The sequence below is a fragment of the Chlorocebus sabaeus genome, chromosome X, assembly GCF_047675955.1.
Source record: "Chlorocebus sabaeus isolate Y175 chromosome X, mChlSab1.0.hap1, whole genome shotgun sequence".
In the NCBI taxonomy this organism is placed as follows: Eukaryota; Metazoa; Chordata; class Mammalia; order Primates; family Cercopithecidae; genus Chlorocebus; species Chlorocebus sabaeus.
In genome coordinates this window covers 109290208-109302730 of record NC_132933.1, presented here as the reverse complement: position 1 = coordinate 109302730, position 12523 = coordinate 109290208, and positions in this window count along the sequence as shown.

The following is a 12523-nucleotide window of genomic DNA, read 5'->3' as shown; positions in this document are numbered from 1 at the left end:
CCTAACCCTCGTCCACAAAGGTAACTACTTTAATAGTTTTACTATGTATGCACATTTTGCCAACTGATATGGTTTGGCTGTGCTCCCACCCACATCTCATCTTGAATTGTAATAATTACCACATGTCAAGAGCGGGGCCAGGTGGAGATAATTGAACCATGGGGGCAGTTTTCCCCATACTGTTTTTGGGGTAGTAATAAGTCTCACAAGATCAGATGGTTTTATAAATGGGAGTTCCCCTGCACAAAATCTCTTGCCTTGCCTGCCACCATGTAAGATGTGACTTTGCTCCTCCTTTCCCTTCCACGGTGATTGTGAGGCCTCTCCAGACATGTGGAACTGTGGTCAATTAAATCACTTTCCCTCATAAATTACCCAGTCTCGGATATGTCTCTATTAGCAGCATGAGAAAAGACTAATACACCAACTTTTATTTATTCATCATATATACACACTTATAAATTTCACTTTGATTTTTACAATGATGAGATTATGACTATATGCTTTTTTGTGAATTGCTTCATTCGTTAACCAACATATCAAGGACAGCATTTCTACCAACTCAATTAGACCTGTCTCATTCTTTGAACTAGATATATTAATTTTATATTATTTATGTAGCATAACTTTTTATCCATTTCATTATTGACACAAATTTTGATTGTTTGAAATTTTTATGCTTACCAGCAGCTCTGTGAGTATATAAGCCTGTTAAATAAATTCCTAAGTACTTTTGTAAATGCATGAAATTTTATTTTACTCCTATTCCTAAAGTGCTTTTAGAGAAGTACTTATCACACTTTCTCCAACTTTATGTGTACCTATTTCTCCACAGCTGGACTGTATCCATCTTTTAACTTTTTCTAACATGAAATGTATATTAGCTTGCTAGGGTGACCATAACAAAGTATCACAAACTGAATGGATTAAGCAACGGAAATTTGCTGTCTCACAGTTCTAGAGGCTAGAAGTCTGAGATCAAGGTGTTGGCAGGATTGGTTTCTTCTGAGGACAGTGAGGGAGAATGTCCTCATGCCCCTCCCTACCTCCTGGTGGTTCCATGTTCCATGCCCTTCCCTATCTCCTGGTGGTTGTTAGCAGTCTTTGGCATTCTTTGGCTTAAGTCTGCATTTATCTTTACATGGTGTTTTTCCTGTGTGTGTCTATCTCCAAATTTCCCCCTTTGTATAAAGGCATCAGTCATATTGGATTAGGGGCCCACCATAGTCCAGTATTACCTCATCTTAACTAATTATATCTGCAATTACCCTAATTACAAATAAGGTTACATTCCAATGTACTGGGGGTTAGAACTTCAACATATGAATTTTGGGGAGGTATTAATACAGTACACATTAGTTATACAATAGGCATAAGATATTTTATTATTGTTAAGATATTGTATTAATCAGGGTTCTCCAGAGAAACAGAATTAAGAGGACATATATCCTCTCTCTATATAGAGAGATTATATATATATATATAGTGTTGGGATTATAGGCATGAGTCACCATGTCCAGCCTCCTTTGCCCATTTTTCTATTGGAGACTCATTTAAAAGCTCTGTGCTTGATTAATTAAAAGGCCATAAAACAATCAGTAAGCATATTGAGAACAAATACAAGCAACCATAATTCAAAACGATTTTTATTTTCAAGTATCACCTTCCAGTGATTTTTCATTATGAAAACTCATTGTTGCATGATAGCAGCTGTAATATATATTACATGTAATATAAAATCTCTATATAGAGAGGATATATATCCTCTACACATGTCTATTTCAGAGAGATGACAGATAGATAGATAGATAGATAGATAGATAGATAGATAGATAGATACATTCTGTTTCCATGGAGAAACAGAGAGAGAGAGAGGTGTTGGCAAGCTGGAGACCCCAGAGAGCCGATAGTGTATTTTCTTTCTTAGTCGAAAGGCCTGAGAACCAGGAGAGCTAATGGTATAAGTTCCTTTGTGAAAGGCAGCAGGCTTGTGACCTAGGAAGACCCAATTTTTCAGTTTAACTCCTAAAATAAGAAAAGGCCAGATATCACAGTTCAGGCAGTCAGGCAGGTGAAGTTCCTCTTACTTAGTCTTTTGTTCTATTCAGGTACTGACTGGATGAGGCACTCTCATATTACGGAGGGCCATCTCCTTTAATCAGTCTACTGATTCGATGCTAATCTCATCCAGAAATACCCTCATGGACACACCCAAATAATCTTTGGCCAAATGTCTGAGCTCTTCATAGCCCAGTGAAGTTGACACATAACATTAACCATCATAGTGTGCAGCTTAATACAAATATAATTGTACAATTTTGATGTTTATTGATCATGTTTTTGCTTCTTTTGTGAATTTCTTATAACCTTAGCCCATTTTTCTTTCTTTCTTTCCTTCTTTTTTTTTTTTTGAGATGGAGTCTCACTCTGTCATACCCAGGCTGGAGTACAGTGACGCGATCTCAGCTCACTGCAACCTCCACCTCCTGGGTTCAAGTGATTCTCCTGCCTCAGCTTCCTGAGTACCTGGAATTACAGGCACATGCCAGGCATCAGGCTAATTTTTGTATTTTTAGTAGAGATGCGGTTTCACCATATTGGCCAGGCTGGTCTCAAACTTCTGACCTGAGGTGATCCACCCACCTCGGCCTCCCAAAGTGCTGGGATTACAGGCACGAGTCACCATGTCCAGCCTCCTTTGCCCATTTTTCTATTACAGACTTATTTAAAAGCTCTGTGCTTGATTAATTAAAAGGCCATAAAACAATTAGTAAGCACATTGAGAACAAATACAAGCAACCATAATTCAAAACGATTTTTATTTTCAAATATCACCTTCCAGTGATTTTTCATTATGAAAGCTCATTGTTGCATGATCGCAGCTGTAATATATAATTTTGTATTATGGGTTTTTGATTTATTTTACATCAAATATTAAAGTATCATTTAAATTTTTATCCTAAAATAAAAGTGGGGAGAAGAAGGCAGTTTGAAAAGAGGGCATTCGTTGAGATACAGTCCAAGGTGAAAAGAAAGCCCTTACAATTTTACTGTATTTCTTTCCCCCTCTTTACTTCCTGGGTTACTGTTTTTGTCTCTCCTACTGCTTTGCTCTTCACTCCAGAAATGGTCCAGGGCAGTTCAAAATTAAATAACACAGCAAAGCCACCAGCCTTTCTCAGTAAGTGCTCACAGGGGACAGGAAACTTTCACACTGGAAAAATATAAGCAGGGCACTATGTTGGCCCCCTAGCAATGCTGACACTTTGTGTAAACTTTGACAAGGCAAATCTTACACACTGGAAATGAGTGCTACATACACTAATTTGAATGGAGTGGGAACCAGAGTATAAGGTTCTGGAAAACAGGTTTTCATTAAAAAACAAGTCACATCCAATCAGGTCCTGAAAGTCACATACATAAGCAAAGGACCTTTCAGAAATACTGAACCCAGCCTGTCTGAAAGACTGTCCTTCTCCAAGGGTTTCAGGTTACTTCCCTGTGCCCTAAGCTGTTATTTCTTGAAAGACACAGCTGCGGACCAGCTTGATGTAATTTTTCTTAGCAAGGCAACCTAGGGCATTGGGGAAAAAAGCTACAGTTAGAATTAGAGATCCAGAAAACTGAGGAAGGGGCGTGACTTTCTCAAGCTTATACCTATGATGAGAACTGCGATAAGAATTCTAGTCTTCTGTTTCCTCATATGTTCAAAGGAAATATTGGCTTTGATGCTTTGTTTAAATTTAGGGTAATCTCTAGTTCTATGATTCAAAATTCATTGTGTATTAGACTGAGTTTGAATTATGGCTTTGCCTCTTATTAAATGTGTAATTTTGGTAAAATATTTATCTGTGCTTTTTGCAAATAACTACCTCACTCACAAGTTATAATGGATATAAAATGCTAAATTCAATGCCTAGCATATAACAATCAATTAATAGTAGCCAGTAATTGGCATTATTATCACCAAAATAATAACTGTATTTTCACAAATGTAGAGGAACCTTCGCTTTTCCATTTCATAGAATCATAAAAATGTTAACACTCAGATCTTAGAGAGAAGTAATCCAATTTGCTAGTCTTTCAGATGAGAAACCTGAAGCCTAGACCCGGTCAAATAGTGCAGCTAGTTAGTTGTGGAACCAGAATTGGAAGCCCGGCTTCCTGGCCCCGAGTTCTTACTATTCCACCCCTCTCCAATTTCACTTCTGGTCTGTCTCATTCCCTGACAAACAGCTCCCAAAGACTGGCTGTTCCTAGTGCCCATGCCTCTGCTTCCCTTCAACTTTTCTAAAGGTTCCTCTGGGGAAAGAGGATAAAGCCTCTTTCAGTTTTACTCCTGATCCATGCTCATTCCTAGAAGGGTAAGGCTTGCCCATACCGACCTCAATTCTCTTACTTCTTTTGGCTATTCTGTCAGCCAGAGTAGCTCCCCTCCCCATTTCTCTCTCCTTCTCTCCATTACCTACACCGTATCATATCTCTCACAATAATCTGTGTGTCTGGTCGCAGGATTGCTCATCCCCATTTTGATCTAAAATGGCTTAAGTTATTTTCCCCAAGGCAATAGCCAATGTCCTGTGAAAGAAGAAAGAACGGTTCTCTCTCTCCTTGATTAACAGATCTACCATCCTCTCTATTAACAACGTCTAATCAGAGGGCTTCTTTGATGTCTTGCTTCTCCATTTGGTTGCTAAAATTGAATTCGTATAAATATAGATCCTCCCTGGTACAGTCTGGGTGAACAAAAGATAGAGAACAATTATTAAAGTTTGGAAGGGATCATAGGTTTTCATCTCCTTATGTCATAGATAGAGAAACTGATGCCCAGAGGGGTTCAATGACAGCTTCTTGGACCCAAGATTTATGTGGTGGAGTTTCCTGGATCAGACACTAGGAGAATTGATAAATAAGCTTTAGAAGTTTGATGCTTCAGAAACATCTGCAATTTTTTTTTTTCTTTTCTGGATGTAAGTGAAGAAACAGGAGGCAATATGACAGGCTGGCAGTGACAACAGAAAGATATGGCAGCTTCCCTGGAAGAGATCAAAAGGAGGTTTTCTTTTTTTGTTGTTGTGGGTTTGTTTTTTGTTGTTGTTGTTGTTGTTTGCTTTTTTTGCCCTACCTTCCTCTGATTTTTTGATGTACTGTGGGAAGGGAAAACAAGGGCAGCACATCCCAAAGAGGGAATGTCTGGATCACAGGTTTTGGAAGGAACTACAATCTGTATTTGCTGAACTTTCTGGGAAAGCTGGAACAGGTGTGCCAGAATAAGAAACAGCTTGCATAACCAAGTTCATCACCAGGCAACGTGAGCTTGCTTTATTCATGACCACCGAAGTTCATGTCAATAAGTAGAATGAGAATTGAAAGCACAGCCCATATCAGTGTCCAAAAAACGTCTACACACACACACACACACACACACACACACACACACACCTCAATGCCTTTTCCTGGTCCTTGCACTTGTCTATTTAACATTCTTAGAGGTACCAAGAACTTAGGGAGCAGTTCTGAGACATGGACCTCAGTGTCTCATATGACACATTCTTGAGGGAAGATACCAGATGAAGACAGTGCGTATTTCATTAAACAAGTCACAAGGGGAACTGTGAGAAGAAACACTCATAAATGTCCTAACCAAATATGAGACCATGAATGTGACAGGACTGAAGGCCAGTTTCAAGTACACAGCCCAAGGCACAAAATCCATTTCTTTTCCACTTTTGTCTTCATTTTTGGAACTTTGCTTTGCTGTATACTGTCTATGCAAAGGACAAAAGGTAAAACGTCTACATTAAATATCTCTAAGTCAGGATTATAATAAAATAAGAAAGTAATTCAGGATCATAATAAAAGTATATATGTATAGGTAAAGAGCAGAGTGAACAAACTTACATCAATAAATTTTTATTATTTTTATGTTTTTAAAGCCATAAAACCACAAAATGTAGGGAAACAGGAGAGGATGCAACACTAACAAAATTTTGGAAACTGGAAAGCTGATGGACAAGCAGGCATAAAAGATTTTAGGAGACATGAGCACACTGAATTTGGAGAGATCCACAAGGAAACAACACAATGTACTTCAACTTACACAACAAAATCCCCAATGACAGCATTTATGTATCTTTAGAAGTGGGGAAAAGAAGGGGAAAGGAAAGATCCAAAAGAAGGAAATTGAGTTCAAAATCTATTTAGGAAACAATTAGGTTGCTAGATCTACTCTTTTACCCTTTGAAATTTCTTCCACTCACTGTAGAACATTATTGGAGATTTATTTTCTGGAAAGGTCAAAAGTAGGGTCTTTGTGCCTTGTGTTCACGATGGAAACAGATAATATGGACAGTGAGGTCTCCCCAGCCCTCTTTTCCATGTTGCTCTCAGAATTCCAGTCACCATGCCTTCATCCTTAAGGCAAGCCTTGAGGCTATAAGAAGAGTCTACTCTAAGGAATATGATCTCCCCCAAAGAGGAAAGCCTTAATCAAAGGTTCCCCAAAGAAACGGCCCAGTCAGATAACCCTATGGAAATATTCACAGTTGATCAATTCAACTCTAATAGCTTCCAATCAGCTTTTTAGTGTCCCTCTTGTAAATGTAAACAGACAGCCAAGGATCCTTAGATGAGCAAAAAAAAAGCAATTAGAGGAAACAGTCATTTTGTTTAACCTTTCCTCTTCCCAAATAATCTATCAGCACCTCTCAGAGCTGAGAAGATACTGCAACCATGAAAAAACAAGGACAAGAACAGAGATTTAAAAGAATAATATTTAAAATAAAAACATAAATGCAGACATACAAATATATAACACTATATGATACACATAAATGCATACATTTAATCATCTCATAGATACACAAGATTTCCTCTAATTCTGTTCTTGTAGCCCATGCCCAGGGGCTGTAGTGTAACTAGGTTCTTTAAGTACTTCATAAACTAAGATTGCTTATATAAAGTCCAAGATGCATCCTGTGTACACTAAATTATAGTTCACTAAAACTGTTTTTTTATAGCAATACTATAATATACACCATTTATTGAATGGCTACTATGTACTAAGAATTAAGCTGGATACCTTTAACCCATTCTTTTATTTAATCCTCACAACTCTGCAAGGTAGTATTATCAGAGAAGTTAAGTGTCTAGCTGGCACTCAGCTGGTAAGTGGTATAGTTGTGGTATAAACCCAAATCTACCCAAGTCCAAATCCCTTCAAGTGCAACATGGGTATTAAGATATCCATTCAATGGCTTGTTCCATTACCAGCAGATTTAGGATCTTTGCTTAGGCCCAGCCTGGCTGGTCTGTCCTTGTTATATTGTTTTGTTCACTCTTCCTCCATGATGGGTCATCCATGAAGAAAGCAGTTTTCTGGACACTAAATATCTTATCCTTGGTTAAGATAATGCTATCATTTTAACACATGCATGCACATACAGTATTTATGTATATATAATTTTTGAATTTATCTTCCTCTGTTTATTTCTCTTCTCCCCCAGGGATTTTTCCCCCAACTGTGTCTAGGCACATAGGACTGACAAGCTCAGGCATGGATTTTAAATCCTGCTATTCAGAGCCCACAGCTGTCATCCTTTCTGCTGAGCTGGCCATTCTGGTTAGTAATTGTTTGGCTTTTTAAACTGCCGAGTCAGCCCCAGAGAGAACTGGCCCTCTGTCAGCCTACTAGCAGAAGCATAAAATTCAGGTTAGAACATCAGTTCTGCCACGTTTAAGGTTATTATAAATTGGGGGCTTATTTAAATGAAGCTTTCAGACTAGGATAGGCTTTTCTGTGACATGAGTCCTGTTTCCATGAGACACAGCAGGGAGATGATCACATTCTATTAACCCGCTGGCCTTCCCACCTCTTCATCACCTGTGGGGCCTCATAGGACCCTTCTTCGTGAAAGGGTGACAGTGTCTGACCCACAGCTTTAGAGGGCCTCAAAATAAATTTTCTAAGTACACAGAGATAATGAGGCTTTGATAATTGAGTCACATTGACCCATCACCCAGATATCTTCTGAGGACAAACAGTACTAGCCATAGTATCTGGGTACTTGCTGGCTTCTGTCACAGAGGGTGGTTTGCTCCTCATTTTTCTTTTAGTTTTTTGTTTTTTATTTTTCAGAGAAAGGGTCTGTCTCTGTTGCCCAGATCAGAGTGCAGTGGTGCAATCATAGCTCACTGTAGCCTCAAACTCCTGGGCTCAAGTGACCCCCCAGTCTCGGCCTCCCAAGTAGCTGGGACTACAAGCGTGTGCCAGCAAGCCGGGCTAATTTTTTGTATTTCTTGTAGAGATGGGATTTCACCATGTTGGCCAGGCTAGTCTTGAACTCCTGGGATCAAGTGATCCACCTGCCTCGGTCTCCCAAAGTACTGAAATAACAAGCATGAGCCATTGCACCTGGCCTGCTCCTCATTCTGAGATTTACTTTGATTTTGGACTTCTCATATAACTCCTGGCTTCAGAATCTCTCTTGCATATTTCTTGGATTAAAGAAAGAGAGTGGTGTGGGGAATGTCTTATTTAACAAACACATTAAGAGTAATTTTAACCCATCTTGCTTTGCACTGAGATTTGGAGAATTTCTCAAATATTGGTCCATGGATCACTTATATCTGGATCACCTGGGAAGCTTGGATCTCCATAAGCAGACTTTGAGGCAAAGGTTTTGATACACATCATTTATTTGGGAAGTGAACTCAGGAAGCGAGGGTAAAAAACTGAAGAAATAAAAGGGAAGCTGGACAAGACAACAAAAAATACATTACCAAGTTGGCCACTGCTACTAGTAACTGGTGTTTGAATTTGAAGAAATCTCTAAAAATCCTAATGAAATAGATCTCAGACCTATTCACCTGGGGATGAGAGAGAGAAATCATCTATTTATTGCATCTCATCCCCCATCGGCCAAGGGCCGCCCAAGGAGTATTAACTCCTCCATATTCTGAGTTACTCATGTGTCACAGCTGATTGGGAGGCAGCAGGATTCCATGCTATTGTGTAAGAGAAGCCTGGGGCAAGAAGCAAGAAACACAAGGTGCTGGCTGGGGGAGAAGTGCTATCCAGGTGCACCTGTGTGAAACAGCCCACTCTACTTTGAATTGTAACAGGTGCTATCCAGGTGTAACAGTGCTAGCCAGTGCTATCCAGGTGCACCTGTGTGAAACAGACCAATCTACTTCGAATTGTTTCATATCAAGGCTACTGGAATCCAAGATTGGGCCAAAATAATAAACAGAAGCTTAAGGGGGTTTTGATACATCATGTAAAAATGCCAGTTTCTAGTAGTTATCCATCATTATGGGTTGAATTGTGTCTTTTCAAAATTCATACGTTGAAGTCTTAGCCCCTAGTGCCTCAGAATGTGGTGTTATTTGAAAATAGGGTCATTGCAGATGTAATAGTTAAATAATTCTTAAATTACTTAAATTGGAGTAGGGTGGGCTTCTCATCCAATACGACTTGTGTCCTTATAAAAGAAAGAAATTTGGACACACATACGTACAGAGAGAATACCATGTGAGGACAGAAGTTATGCTGCCACCAGCCCAGGAGCTACCACAAGTTAGGAAGGACATCTGGAAAAGATCTTTTTCTATCCCTTTCAGAAGAAGGGTGACCCTGCCAACACCTTGATCTTAGGGTCCAGCCTCCAGAATCATGAGACAATACATTTCTGTTGTTTAAGCTGTCTAGTTTTGCGGCAATTTGTTACAGCAGCCCTAGAAAACAAATGCACCTGTGATCTATTGGCTCACAGTCCCCAAGGGTATGATTTACGCTTCTGCACTTCCAAGAAGATTTTCAGGCAGTTCTATTTGCACTCCAACTTTTAGAAAGCTGGTCTAGAGTAAAATAAATAACACGGTACCTGCACCCCAGGGAGAGTGAATCCAAAGAGGTGCGCTTTTGTCCCAACTGTTTCAAAATCCTAGACGATACGTTACATGCAGAACAACACCTTGGATATAGGGAATTCTCTTTCCGAATGTCAACTCGAGTAGCACAGTCTAGGCCATGGTTGTTCTTCAAAACCAGGGGCTAGAAAAATGGTGAAGGCATAAACTACGACTTCACTTCCATCACAAAACCTCTGCAGAAGACAGTGTAGATCAACTAACAGACACAATACCCCTGAACTTTTTCAACTCCTATTGAAACATGGATATGTACAGAGAGAGAGAGAGAGAGAGAGAGAGAGTTATGTATTATTGCGAAGTAAACAGGAACAAAATGAAAACCATGCTTGCAAAGGGCAGCACATTAACTTGTTATTTCAAAATGGAATAGAATTGTTCAGTACATGTCAATATTAAGGAAAATGCAGACAGAAGGAGATAGAGTCAAAAGCACTAAAAGTGGGCCATTGAAACCATCAACAACTGCCTATTGTACCTTTGTAAAAGAGTAAAATCACTTGAGAGCAGGAACCAGCTCTATCCCCCACAACTCTTACCATGTGTAAGAGTTTGCTGAGTGTAGAAACGTTAAACAATCTCTGAGATAGTTTCTGCTCTTGGTGAACCCAGATTCTTGCTTCAGTCTAATGGGCCCTCTACTATGTTTCAACCACTCTGCAGACTGGTTAGTCTGTGCTCCCGTTTCTTGGGCACTGTGTTTAGATCTGAGATCTGACTTGAAAGGATATCACTTTGAACTCTGGCTTTGGTTTCTTTTACCTGCTAGTGATTTCTCCCCACAGCCCATAGTTCATCATACGCCAGCCTACCCCAGCACCAACGCCAACTTCAGTAAATGAAATGTCCATCATTCCTTGGTAATTCCCCCTTGACCTCTGGAGTGCAAAAGTACTCAATACATATTCAAATAAATTTTCAAAAATGAACAAATGGGTGAGTGGATATGGCAATAGGAGAGCAACTGTCACGTGAACAACATTTTTGGAGTGGAGGCAATATAGGCTGGAAGAGGATGGCCACTGCTTCAAAGCTTTCAAAGCACTTTCATATACATGACCAGAAACAGAGTAGATACCAAAGCACATGCATACTGAAAATATAGGGAAGTAGACAATAAGAACCTCAAAATGAAGTCTGCCTATATGAGAAAGGAACAGATTTGGAGGAATATGTGGAGAAGCAAAATCACTTTTTGGGGGGTTGGAAGGAGGTATAGAGAGAGAGATGGGGGACAGAAAGAAAGAAGAGAGGTGTGTAGTAGAGATCCCAGGGAGTAGTTGCTTGACAGATTTGCAACAATCAGGAGAATTTCTTACAAGCAATATTTTTTTAAAATTCCTAACTTGAGTGACTTTCTCTTGCAACAAAATGACTCTTGACTGAGAGAAGTGGCCACCAATAGAATATTGCTTGCAGGAAGAGATTTTTGTTTATTTTACTTACACCAAATAGAGCTTAGTACAAAATAAGGGTTCAGTAAAGACATATATAAATGTACAAAGTTGGAAACGTGACTTAAGCAAAAGAATTATTTTGTAATCTCCTTGCCCCAAAGCTAAAGGGGTTTCTAATTAACAGGGATATTGTAGCAGGATATCTTCCATTTGCCCCTCTAGACCTATACTCCATCTTTCTCCATCCTGCTATCTGCCTTGAGAGCCTGGTCTATATAAGTTATATCAATGTCTTCTTTGTCCTTTAGTTTCCACTTAGATTTGGCTCATAAAGACCCTTAGCGGAAGATTAGGGCAAAAATAAAGTGAGGTCAAAGTATTTATTTCCACATCTCCCTCCCTGACAGTTTGTCTTGAGCTGGGTGGGTTTCTCAACTGAAGGCAAACTTCCCTAGAAAACTCTTGCCTTCTGGGTCCCAGTTAGTGCTTTCTCATCTCCCTTCAGGCTGGGAACTGGTAACATCTTCATCGTTACCAGTACTAAGTTTTGTGGTTCCTGAAATATCATTTACGGTTCCTCTATGTCCCGCCCGCATCTTTATAAATAGTGCCTTTATTAATCCCTCCTTGAAGTATCCTAATTCAAGAGCAGCATCTGTTTCCTGTTGGGGCCCTGACTAATATAGGGAGAATTCAAATTAGCTCTTTTTACAAAATAAGCCCTCTAATGTGTATCTTGGCCTCTAAAAATTACAGCTCACTGAAAGTGGATTATTTAAGATGATCTAAGTGATGAAAGAGGCAAATATTCATATAAGAAGGATTGCATTTTGTCTAAGAAATTGTTCTGCAGATGTATACAATGGCTACAGCAAAAACACATCAGTGACTACACACTTACAAACATGAGAAAGATATAAAAATAACCCAGCATGTTCTTTGAATGGAGCCATCTGCAGCATTATTTTTATTCCTGTGTTTGGAATATATGGTGTTGGAGGTACAGAATGGGAGATCCTGGGAAATACTTCCCCGCTCCAGGCTTGGTTTTGTATATACTGAAAATAGTCTGGTTGTTTAATTATCTTATTTATATGCATTTTAATAAATAGAACCTTAATTTTAACATTCCAAGAAATTCTAATTCTTTGAAAGAATGTAAGAGAACATGGAAGCATGGAAGCTATGGTATTTCC